Genomic DNA, 12525 nt, shown 5'->3' with positions numbered 1-12525 from the left:
CCCACTTTGAGCACATCATCCATGTTGGGAACTTACCACTAAGATCAAGCGGATGCAATCTCACCACATTTCATGATGAATCTAACCTACATAAACTTCCCTATAGATACAAAAAGGCAATTTTTCTAACTATCCACATAAACAGGAAATGTATTCCTTCGTCAGCCAGGCCTTTTTAAATTTCAAGGACCTATCAACTTTGCAAATAGGACTCACAAACACTCTGAAATTTGGACAATCAAGTCAGACTTCTCAAATCTCCTTGAGCCTGGACAATACAATCTACATTACCTCCTGAAGAACTGCCCAGACCATAAAGCGGGGAAACACGTGTCGAGGTTTTCTTTGAGGATTTCCATTGACATAGTCCTATTTAAGGACACACAAGAACAAATTAGAGAAAGGTTCTCTCAAGGATTTTCAGTCAACAGTCCTATTACAGGACATACAAGAACAATTTTGAATTTAAATATTAACAAGATAACTAACAGGAACCATCAGGCGATTGGTGAACCTAAACCTCATCGTCTGACGGGGATGCACAAGAATTGAACCAAAACGAACCCCATAAGGAACATACCAACAATTAGTGAAGTTTAAACTCAATTGTGTGGGGTAACCTAAAGAGGTTAGGAAGAAAACATCTCTTTATTATTTTCATTTTTCATCTATTTGAGACCCAGTGAATACATCAACTGATTACTTATTTGCTTTTTCAAAATCTATCATTAAAGTTCAAATTATCTCTTTACCTAAAAGTCTCACATAATTAATTTGGAAGAGCGCAATCTAATGACTCAAATTGTCTTTGTATGACCCACCAGTATAGCACATGGAATGTGTTACTAATGCTTAATTATGGACCCCAAGAATTAGTATCAATACTGCCCTTCCAACCCTTGTAATAAGGGGAACCTTTATTGCAGGTGGCAGAAATAGAAACTGAGTTTGGCAGTATTTCCCCTGACTATATCATCAAACTTGTGACAGGATCCAGCGTTCCCTCGACCCTGATGATGCAAACACCGAAACTGAAAATATAAATACCTGCAGAGAAAATCCTGAATACCCTTGCAATGATGTTGATTAGTATACTCAGAAATATAAAGTCAACAGTACTGAGTCTAATACATGTGACTAAACAGCTCTAAATATGAACACACAATGACAACTTATACATGTACCAAATACAACTTACACAAACAAGATATACTGTAGGTAAAATACATTGAAGATGGGGAAGTTTTACTGTGCTTAGGGGGATAAGGAAGGATGATCAAAACCAAACTATTTAAATCTAAGAATATCCTCTCACTTCTTCTGGAAATATAGCGTATTCTTGAAAAAATGTGACAATATTGTATATAATATTTGCACACAAATGTATGAATGAGTCCATTCTTTGGTCTAACTTGTCTATTCTATCCTTAACTGTTTAACTTCACTATGGTCTCTATGGTCCGTTCCTTTCTCCTGGATGGTGCTATTTGAAATGTTGCCTAAGATATTCATTACAAAAAGAAAAGAACACAGAGCATACAGTACCAATTTATGAAATGTTAAAACCAAGAATGCCATGAAATTATGTCAAAAAGAAACAAAATACACACACCCTTACAATAGGACCTTTCCCCAACCCTACTACTACACCTAAAAAACTGTATTTTAATCTACATTTCCTAAATCCTGTTATGCACATGCATTGAATAGAAATGTCATTTAAAACTAAGTCCACTTTCACCATAACATCTTAGAAAACTGTATGATATTTAAACTGTCAACCACTTTCTACATTATTTACCAATCAAGCCATTCAACAAGGGATCGGCAGACACTGGCAGTAGAGTATTTAATATGGTGTGAACCATTTTCTACAGCCTTGCTGCCCATTGAGGCTAACGTCCACCATACCCTGGCAATGATGTCAAGTCTTTCACTGGACCTTTAACCAGAAGTAGAACCAAATGACATGCCTTTAACATTCCACTTATAGAAAATAGTTCAACACAAATTCTTCTTCTTAGGAACCAAAACCACTTTCCCAATTCTTCTGTATCAGCAACAATGTTTGTCAGGATGATTCTGCCACAATTCATGAAACACTTTAGTGGTCTTGCAACTTCTACTTCTATACAACATTCAACCACAATGGAGTACTTCATGAATTCTTCCTGGTCCATTAACCTGCTAAGATTATGGCTAAATGGTCCCTATCCTGGTATACTTGCCTTCCAGGACAAATGCTCCCAACACAAATACAAGTACTCTGTGGTAAGGTTAACTTGAAACCTTTTAGAAAAGTCTTTCACTTCCAACAACATCAAAATTCACAACTTTCTTTGGGAAGACATGATACACATTGGTGCTGTTTGTTCCACTGTTGTATTTGCCACAGGCAATACAGGTTATTTGTCTCTCCTCCTTGATACTTTCCACCAGGAGGGTCTCTCTCCTGCCACTCTTGTTTTCCCCACTTTTACATCAAACCTTTTCTGACAATGTTTCTTTATTACATGTGTTCCTCTTTGGCTTAAGCAATGCTTGTTGATGTCCTGCTCAGCTATTCCCTCTTCCTCACTTTGTCAATAATGGTTATAATTAATTTGCTTCAGTATTGCCTTCTCTTATCTTTGGCAATGGTGGTTATGGTTAGCTAGATTTAATATTGCCCTCTGTTTGCTCTGGCAATGGTGGTTCTTAGCTTACTTCGGTTTTGCCCTCTCTTTGCTTTTGCAATGGTGGTTATTATCTTGCTTCAGTATTGTCCTCTCTTTGAATGGGCAAGAACATTGGCTTTGATAATAATGATTATAATATCCTTTCTCTTCTTCTCTGTTTACAAAATTGTTGTTATGCCAATTTAACTTCTTTATATTCGTTTGGTATTCAAAATTATTATTATTGGTCAGCGGTCGATTACAGTGCGTATTACTTTCTATTTTGCAGCAGAGGGCCTGGAAAACTGGATCATCACCTAAATATCTATCTGCCTTTAATCTTTCGATGGCATTTAGTGGACAGAGACATCTTATTGCAAAAACTAAAAGATCTGGGCCTTCTTAGTAACATCTTGTCTACATTAATTCATCTGCACAAATATTCATATGTGCAGGTCCGCTTGAATCTGGGGGGCTTATTGTCGGGTCCAATCAAAATCATCAATGGCTTAAAACAGGGATGCATATTTGCCCCTACTTTATTCAATCTTTACGTTTTGGATACCGGTGATTTTTTGGATGGGGCCTCCTTCATTCCCCCAAAAATCGACGGCAAGAGGGTTGCATGGTGTGCTTACGTAATGACTTTCTTCTCTTTGATCAATCTTCTAAAGGATTGCAGCATATGATTTTGGCATTTTGCTCCTAAATTAAGCAAAACCATTTAAAAATTCACGGAGGCAAAACAACTATTATGAAATTGAGTTCCTGTAATTCATTGAAGAACTATGATTGGTATATAGATCATGTAAAGCTTGAAGTTAAAAGTGAAATTACATTTTTGGGCTTCACTATTTTTAATAAATGTGGGGAAAATCTATACCAAACTCATCTGGAGCACAAACTATCTCTACATACTAACCAGATGAAGAAGGTGGACAAGAAATTCGGTATGTTTTAATTAATCCCTTTAATAAGCTTTTATAACCTAAAGTTATACCAAAAATAACATATGGGCTTGAAATGTATCCAGACTCTTTAATATCTACGCTTGGGAAATATGAAGCTAAAATTTGGAAAAGTGTATTTTTTTGCTTACCTACCACAGTACCAATAGTGGCAATAAGGTATGAATTGGGTTTATTGTCTTTTGGATGCCATGCTCTTTGGCGACAAGTGTCCCTGTTTAGAAGACTGATAGTAGATTTGGGTGACAATTTGTACAGATTGCTGGGTGGTGAACATATACAGGGGAACTCAAAGGGACCTACACTCTTAAAACTGCAAATACTCAGCCTGAGAACGCTTAACAAGTTGGGTCTATCTTGTAATATCCTATTAGAAAATCTGGTTAGGGAAAAGAAATGATTACAATTTTCTGACTGGATTGCCACATTGGAGGGAGTTACCTCTATGAAACTGTATGCACAATTGGTTACCCATCAAAAAGTATTGGGAGAGTTAGAAACTTATCTAAAACTATTTCCAAATAAAAGGTGGAGATATTCATATATGAGATTTTGTTTTAATGTAATTTAAAATAATGGAAATCAGATCGGGTAAAGTACCCTTGAGAGTATTTTTCTATGTAATTTCTGTAAACTTTTAACAAAGAAGGAAACATTAAGACATCTGTTCCTCCACTGTAAGGCCTGACTACTAGCTTGCATTAAGATCTTCAGGCAATTTGTGTTGAACCTTGGGTGGGTTCATTCAGATGACCTCTGGTGGAGCATGATGCATGGTCCTTCCATATCACTCAAAATTGCAGTAGTTAATTTTCTGTCGAGAGTTTGTGGGCTTGTAACAATTGTTAATGGAAAGGGTCTGGAGAACTATTTGTGTGAGGGATAACTTAATGGTAATGATATGTGGCATCGTCTCATCATGTGATAGCTGGTATCATCATGAACATCTCGATTCTTATGGCTGGATTCTTCACTTGAATATAGCTATAGGAAAATTAGATCTTACTGAATGCAATGTAATTTGGTTAAATGTGTTATTGATTGATTTCTTGTAAATTTAATGATTTGGGAATCATCAACAAGACAGGTATATGTTGTACGGTCACTTGATGAGTCGTGATACTTATTTGAGTATGTATTTTCTGTATTATTTATTATAGCTATTTGAAGGCATATTAGTTACTGTTGTTTTTATAACCATTACTTGAAAATGTTTTATGTACTTGAATTGTATGTATTATAATATGACATTTGATTCTGAAATTATTGTATTTTTCCTTTTTGCAAACCATGAACAAATAAAATAAAAAAGTTAAAATTACCCGACAATGGTAAACTCAACGGTGCCTGCACATGTGTCCGCTTGACCCACTGCCACTGTTCGCTCTGACTCTTCTGCCACCTCCTGCACGTCAGACTGCTTCGGTGTGATTCTGCACCAATCGGGAAAGGAGCTTTCCTCACTCCTAGTGCACTCCAGTGCTCACGAGACATCGGGACACAAACAACAAGGAGAGTCTCTCTTTCCTGGGGTAAAGCTTGTTACAACACTGCTTCCTTGTCATGCCTGCCGGACATACCTCTGGATCAGGAACAACTTCTCCATACAAGATGAGTTACGCCCATAGAACCATTAGACCTTTTTACTCAAAATGGAGGTTGTTCGATGTATTGCCCGGAAAACGACGTCTGCATTTTTCACATCGTTAATTTTCACGTGACTTAGGTCCGTCACGTGTATCACGGAGGTGCGTACATAAGCAGCATGGAAACTCCATTCGCTGCTTCTGATTAAATCAATTTTGGCGTTTTGTAGCTGAACTCCGGACCTGCGTTCTCGCATTCTTTTCAGCAAACTTCTTTGGCCTAATTTGAGCGTGCCTTCCTCCACACGCAAATTCCTGGGCTGTGTGAATCCTGTTCGCGTGCCAAATCTCCACGCGGACGCTGGCTGCAAGCGCGGCTGTCCTGAGCTGCGTGAATCCTGTTCGTGTGCCAAATCTCCACGCGGACACTGTTTGCAAGCGCGGCTGTCCTGAGCTGCATGAATCCTGTTCACGTGCCAAATCTCCATGCGGACGCTATCTGTAAGCGCGGCTGTCCTGAGCTGCGTGAATCCAGTTCGCGTGCCAAATCTCCACGCGGAAGCTGTCTGAAAGCGCGGCTGTCCTGAGCTGCGTGAATCCAGTTCGTGTGCTAAATCTCCATGCGGACGCTGTCTGCAAGCGCGGCTGTCCTGAGCTGCGTGAATCCAGTTTGTGTGCCAAATCTCCACGCGGACACTGTCTGCAAGCGCGGCTGTCCTGAGCTGCGTGAATCCTGTTCGCATGTCAAAATCTTCACACGGAAACGCTGTCTCCAAGCGCGGCTGGCCTGGCTCCGTGTATGCTGTCGCGTGCAATCCCGCACGTGGTTTGCTGAACTACTCTGAACTTTTGGTACCTGTGATAGTCAACAGGTGAGATTCTTATTTTGTTCTTCGTGGGAAAGGAAGTATTTCATGAACTATTGGAAGGTGATTGTGCACAGTACATTGGACGCTATCCTGTGGTGCACCAACCCGGTATCTAGCGAGAGCCTCGTGCCGTTCCGGATAAGTCTCCCTTACTAATTTTCCTTCCTTTGTCGTTTGTTCAACTCTTGGGATTCTTCAAGAAACTGTCCTGGAATTCTTCAGTTTAGCCTTAAGGTCAGTGTCTGAATTAATACCAATTCTGTGTTTCTTAGTATTTGACTTGGGACAGTTTTTTATGATACTTATCTATTCTAGGCATACTTCCTATACAATTCCCACGCCCTTTCCAGTGATCCATCTCTCTGCCTGTTTTATTCAGTCAGAGAGTTGTATCATTTGGAAGGTCTAATTTGACCTGCCTACAATCAAGTCGTGTGAAGATAGGATCCGGAAAAGCCCTACCAAATTGTATCCTTTTTTGGTTACCGTATCCTTTTCAGTTGATACTTTGGTGATTTATGACATTCCTGCTGTGCAACCTCTGCAATTAAGGCCATTCATTTTTGAGACCCTCTCAGCACTGGCATCCGCTCCACAGATAGCGGTTGTTCCAGCGGCTCCTTTGCCTTTCTTCTTCAACTGCAACTGTGACATGTGGTGTCTCTAACTCCAGATTCTGTTTCTAATGGCCTGCAACTGAGGGGGCCTTATATATTCAAAAGTCCCGCTCAGGTGTGGGTCATTAGAACCACTAGACTGCACTTTTCAGTGTAGTGCCTCTGAGTCCCTCTTCCTTGTCCCAGTACTTAAGGCATTGTGGGTCCCCAGTGTTCTGAATTCTTTTTCCCTCATAAATACAAACTTCAACTTGAGGAGTGAATGGTTAATTCTTATTTAAGGGAGAATTATATTCTTTAGAGGTGAGGGTACGAAGGTTCTGATTCCTAGACATATTATTTCCCTGTTGATCATAAGTGTTTTCAAAACCATTAATGTGGGTAGTTTTGTGAAGGGAAACCTTACTCTGACAGCAAGCCATTAAATATTCTGGCATCATGGAGATCTTCTTTTCTGAAGAAGATAAATACTGTGCCTCTCCTAACAGAGTTCCTTTAGGGGCTTTTTCCTCCCAGGTGATCCACCCAGCTGATACCACCCCCAGGGTTAGAATCAGGTAGTGGCTGCCTTCTCGAGAGCACCTGTGAGGAGACTTTAGGCAGGTAGTCTGTGAGGACTATGCAGAATTCATCACACTGCACAGCAGCCAAGTCTGCTTTATACTTTACCCTTTGCACCTTCACACACTGCATAGGCAAATCCACTAGCCTTTTTACAGGTCTACAACTAGACCCCTTACAATCACTGCAGGGCCGCAATACTTTTTGGGGGTAAACCCAAAACACCTGCAGGCTTTGGGTTGTGTTTGGGGTTGCTGTTGTTGGATATCCAAAGCCTGCAGAAACAAATAGTGTTTTTTTTTGCCCTTTTTGTTTTGAGCCATATCCCACCACATTCTGAGCACCATTTACCCTCCCTGAGCTGGTTTTATCTTTAAGGCTGTGGTAATGTTCTCTGTTTTCAGTATGCTGTACCTGGAGTTCACAGATTATCTGTGGACGAACATAGCACCCATTTCAAAATATTTTGAAATTCCCCACAATTTCTCATTGATGAATTAGCTCCTTCTGTCATGTTTGCATACCTAATCGGCCCATCTGATTGGTCAACCATCACAGAGAACTCCAAACCCCTAGAAGTAAGTTTTCAGACCAAATCGAGATATTGCTTGGATAGACTACTCACACGTGACATTAAACAACTTGTGTTCTCTCTAGTATTTCCACAGCAAGGTGCAGAGAACAATTACACTGATGGTGGGTGTAGAACCTTTATTTTTTTATTTATTTGATTTGATTCGTAAGGCGCTTTTGGGAAATATCACTCCAGAGTACCCATAGGTCTAATGTAGATATCTAACCTTAATGTTTGATATTATTGGTGCATCCCTTGTAGTGTGTTTATCTGCTTTCTGGTAGTGTTGTCTAGTGGGCACCAAAAGGTCTGTTGTGGTATGTTTGTTGTGTTTTACGTACCTTGGTTCCAGGATAGTCAGTTAAGAGGCAGGCAGCAACTTATTGAGGACTAACCTGGGAGGTGGTGCCGGTATTTGGATACTTAAAAACTGTCCACACAGATGTGTAGATGACAATAAAGAGGTCTTACATTTTTTTTGCCAGTGACTCTGTGTCCATCTGCCAAACCACAACATTGGCAATGAGTTCAAAAAGGACCCGTGTGTTGCAGCTGCTGTGTCGGGTGCAGGGGCTTTGCTGCTACCCCCATATTAAAGCTACCACCCAGGTCTCTGCTGCTGTTGGTGCCACGTCATTCCGCCTGGCCATGAGAGCACAACAACTGTGAGTAGGTGGGCGGGCTCGAGCTCTGAGAAGGTGAAGTTGCACCTGGTGCTGAATAACGACAGCGGTGCTCTGCTTGGCCATCCGACAGCAGAAGCAGAGACGGCTGGCTAGAAAGACCGGTGTGGCGGCGGCAGGGAAAGAGCCCACAAAGGGAAGCTGTCAGGTGCGCTGGGGAGAGCAGAAACAAGCCTGCGTGCAACCTTTGGCCGGCCAATGGAAGAGATGAGCAGAATGTTGCCCAAAATGTTGGACATTTTGGCCAGTGTGCCCCGTCATTGAGGCGTTTGTGATTTTGGCCAGTATGCCCTGCTGTTGAGGCATTTTGCATGGTATTGTGTGAAATAACGATTATGTTAGCCAGTGTGGCCTGCCATTGAGGCGTTTGTGTATTTTGGCCGGTGTGCCCTGCCGTTGAGGTGCTTTGTGTGGTATTGCATGAAACTGTGTGTATGCTAGCCAGTGTGGCCTGCCATTGAGGCGTTTGTGTATTTTGGCCGGTGTGCCCTGCCGTTGAGGTGCTTTGTGCGGCATTGCATGAAACTGTGTGTATGCTAGCCAGTGTGGCCTGCCATTGAGGCGTTTCTGTATTTTGGCCGGTGTGCCCTGCCGTTGAGGTGCTTTGTGCGGCATTGCATGAAACTGTGTGTATGCTAGCCAGTGTGGCCTGTCATTGAGGCGTTTGTGTATTTTGGCCGGTGTGCCCTGCCGTTGAGGTGCTTTGTGCGGCATTGCATGAAACTGTGTGTATGCTAGCCAGTGTGGCCTGCCATTGTGGCATTTGAGTATTTTGACCGCCTGTGTACCATGCCTTGATTCATTTGCATATGCTTGCCAGTATGCCCTGCCTTTGAGGCATTTTGCGTGTGTTGCTCATTATGTGCCAGAGCTGGCTTTGAGCTCTGGTTAGCAGCAGTTGGGGGGTACTTCATCTTTTCTCTTCATGCCTTAGACGTCTTTGGGGTTCAGTAATGTTGCTGGTACAGCTTTTATGTACATGCGAGTGGTTAGAGCAGAGACCTACGGTTTCTGTCTGGTTTGTGTAGAATAGAGTGAACTGGTGCTGCCTGAGCCTTGTTGGCAGCGGCTGTTGGGGGGTGCATGTGGTGCACACCTTAGGCTTCTTGTGCTGATGCAGCATTGCAGTTCGGTAACCATTTCAGGATTGTGATAGTTGTTTTGTGCAGGTGTCAGTATCTGTCAGCGGGTAAAGGTGTCATGTAGGAAGTGCTATGTTGAGTGGATGTCTTGTTGGTTGATGGGTGTGGCATCTACGTATATTCCTTTTTTGTGTTGTTTTCTTTTTATTTCATTCTACTTCTCCTGTGTTGTTGGCTGGAAGGGAGTGAGTAGGGTATGAATCTTGCCAAGCTGCGACAGGAGTCAGCGTTACATTGGTTAGCAGTGTGTATGTGCATGAGAGGATACAAAAAGGTATTGCAATATGTTGCTCTTATACAACATGTAACATGTAACATGTCTCAGAAGTACGAGAGTGGATTACAAAAAGGTATCACAATACGTTCTACTTATACAATGTAACATGTCTCAGAAGTACTAGAGTGGATGATGTCGCATCTGATGGATGTCTGTTGTCTCATCACAATTTCAACATATCTTCAAGTATTGTGCTCATGTCAACAAAGGTTAATTTACCATGTGTGCATTCATTTCTCTGGTGTATGTTTCTTTAAGGTTTATTTGAGTTGCATATCATCTAGTATTTACCTCGGTAACACTGTCATGTGGTGAGTAGTCTCTGGTGAGATATTAGTGAAATATTGTACTGTTACTATCAAGTGGCACCACCCTGCTACCGTATGTGATATAGGTTAAGGGGGAAGGTGTGTAGTGGGAACCTGCCAGACCTGCCAAAGGGTCTGTTCTGGCAAGTTGGTGATGGTTTGTGTGCCTGGGTTCCAGGAGAGTCAATTAGAGGCTGAGAGCAACTTAGTGAGGACTAGCCTGGGTGGTTGGCCCGGTATTTGCCTACTTACCAACTTCTCATGTAGGATGTGTTGATGATGATAAAGAGGACTTACCGTCTGCACACCAGAGACTCTGTGTCCACCTTTCAACCCACAACAGTTTTCTTTTCAATATAAATGAAAAGATCCAAGTGACAGAATGCAAGACAAGGTGGGATGGATGTCCTATTGTCATGTGACACTGCACATTTGCGATGACAGTATACCCTGCAACGGGTTTGTTATAGTATCTATTAATTTTGCTTGCTTTTTTCATTATTTGTAACATGCAGGCAACACATTTTGCATTATGCAAATAAGTGTAGATTTGCAAAATAAGTCTTTCTTGTGAAACAAGTAATCAACGTTGTGCATTTTTAAGTATTCAATTTACCTTTCCTTTCACAAATAAACCAATCCATTGCTGTGGGCTGTTGGGAGTACGGTCTTATGAATGTGTTTTCTGGTCTGCATCTAAACGCTAGAAGAACTGGAGGAGAGATGGAGTGACTGGAGGAGTGATAACGTGTCATCCTCTGGGTCCACAACAAATAATTTGGTGGAGCAGGAGAGTGTATTTTTGGGTCCAGGTTTGATGGAGGCTGGAGTTGGTTATGAAATGGGGGTTTCTGGGGCAAGAAATCTAAGAGTGGTTGTTGGGGGCCACATAGACACAGATGCAAAGAACATATTAGAAAACCATTGCACCATGACAAGTGCACGTTGGCATGCCATAGGCACCTGGGCAGAAATTGCTGTAGTGCAAGAAAGATAATTTTGTTGTGTTTTTTCAGCAGAGCAAAGTTTGCCCTAGTGCTAATACCATTCCGCATTAGCACTCAGCAAACTGTCCTGTTGCAATAATGCAGTGAAAATGTATATTTTTTTCCCAAGAGCAATTTCTTGCCCTGGTGCTTATGTCATGCCAATCTGCACTTGTCATGATGCAATAGTTGCTGATATGCCCCAGTGTTTTTAAAAATAGGGCATACTTTGCCCTAGTGCTAATACCGTGCAACTTCACACTTGCACCGGTAGAAAGTTTCTGTAATCTGGCCCTTGGTGATGTCCAAGCAAGAAGCCTGTTAATGAAAGTTGTGTGCCCAACTCACACCTTCAAACCGACTGGAATGTCCAAATCTGAAAACTTAGTAAACATTGAAGATGCTGCACTCCCCCATACATGCACAAGGAATGCCAGGAAACCACGTTTAAGTCTAGAGTTGTTTTGGGCCTCAAAACACACACCCAAAGCCACTATTGTAAGAGGAGCGAAAATTAGTGACAGCTTATGTGATCTTAGGTAAAACTAGTGAATGCACATTATAGGCAGGGGCATGTCCTGAGGGGGGCTGCCGCAGCTTAAACAACAAGAATTGGCAATGCCAATAGTTTTGGTGTTTACTGTTGTTCTTTGCATTATGCATTTATAGGCACCAGGGAGCAAAGAGGAGAGTGCAAAGTTTGAAAGGAGGGTGTGATAAGGGGTGCAGGTGTGCAATAGAATGAGATGGGGAATAGAGCAACGGAGGAAGTCATCGATAGAGGGTGCCAATGATAATGAGTAAGAGGAAATATCAGGGAGAAAGGGTGAGAGTGAGAGGGTAACAAATAAAGCAAGAGTGTGAGAGGATGGCTGAGAGGTGATAGCTAGATAGGGTAAGGTGTGTGGTGCAATTAAGGGGCTGTGGGGCTAGAGAGAAGGGGGTAGCGTGCGCGGTGGAGATGGAGATCTTCCTTGACAATTCTAAAATACATTTCTATGCAAGAAATTCCGTTGGGAGGAACATTTTTCCGCAGCTCGTTAGCGTTCTAATAATGGTCCTAATCTGCAAATTGGGAACATATTCCTTGTCGTTGAAATCTACATGCCTTTGAAATAATATCATTCAATTATTTCAATGCAACCAAATGCAGTCTTCACTCATTCGAAGTACACGGTGCTCATGGTATAATTAAATTGTATTACTGCAAATCCTCAATTAAATGAACAATAGCCATCGCACAAACACGTTATGGGGATAACACTGCTGACTTGCTTTTCAGCCAACACGTGAGAAG

This window comes from Ambystoma mexicanum, chromosome 4q, assembly GCF_040938575.1.
Source record: "Ambystoma mexicanum isolate Mex_15411 chromosome 4q, UKY_AmexF1_1, whole genome shotgun sequence".
Lineage (NCBI taxonomy): Eukaryota > Metazoa > Chordata > Amphibia > Caudata > Ambystomatidae > Ambystoma > Ambystoma mexicanum.
The sequence above is the reverse complement of the archived record's forward strand: the minus strand, read 5'-3'. Positions refer to the sequence as shown.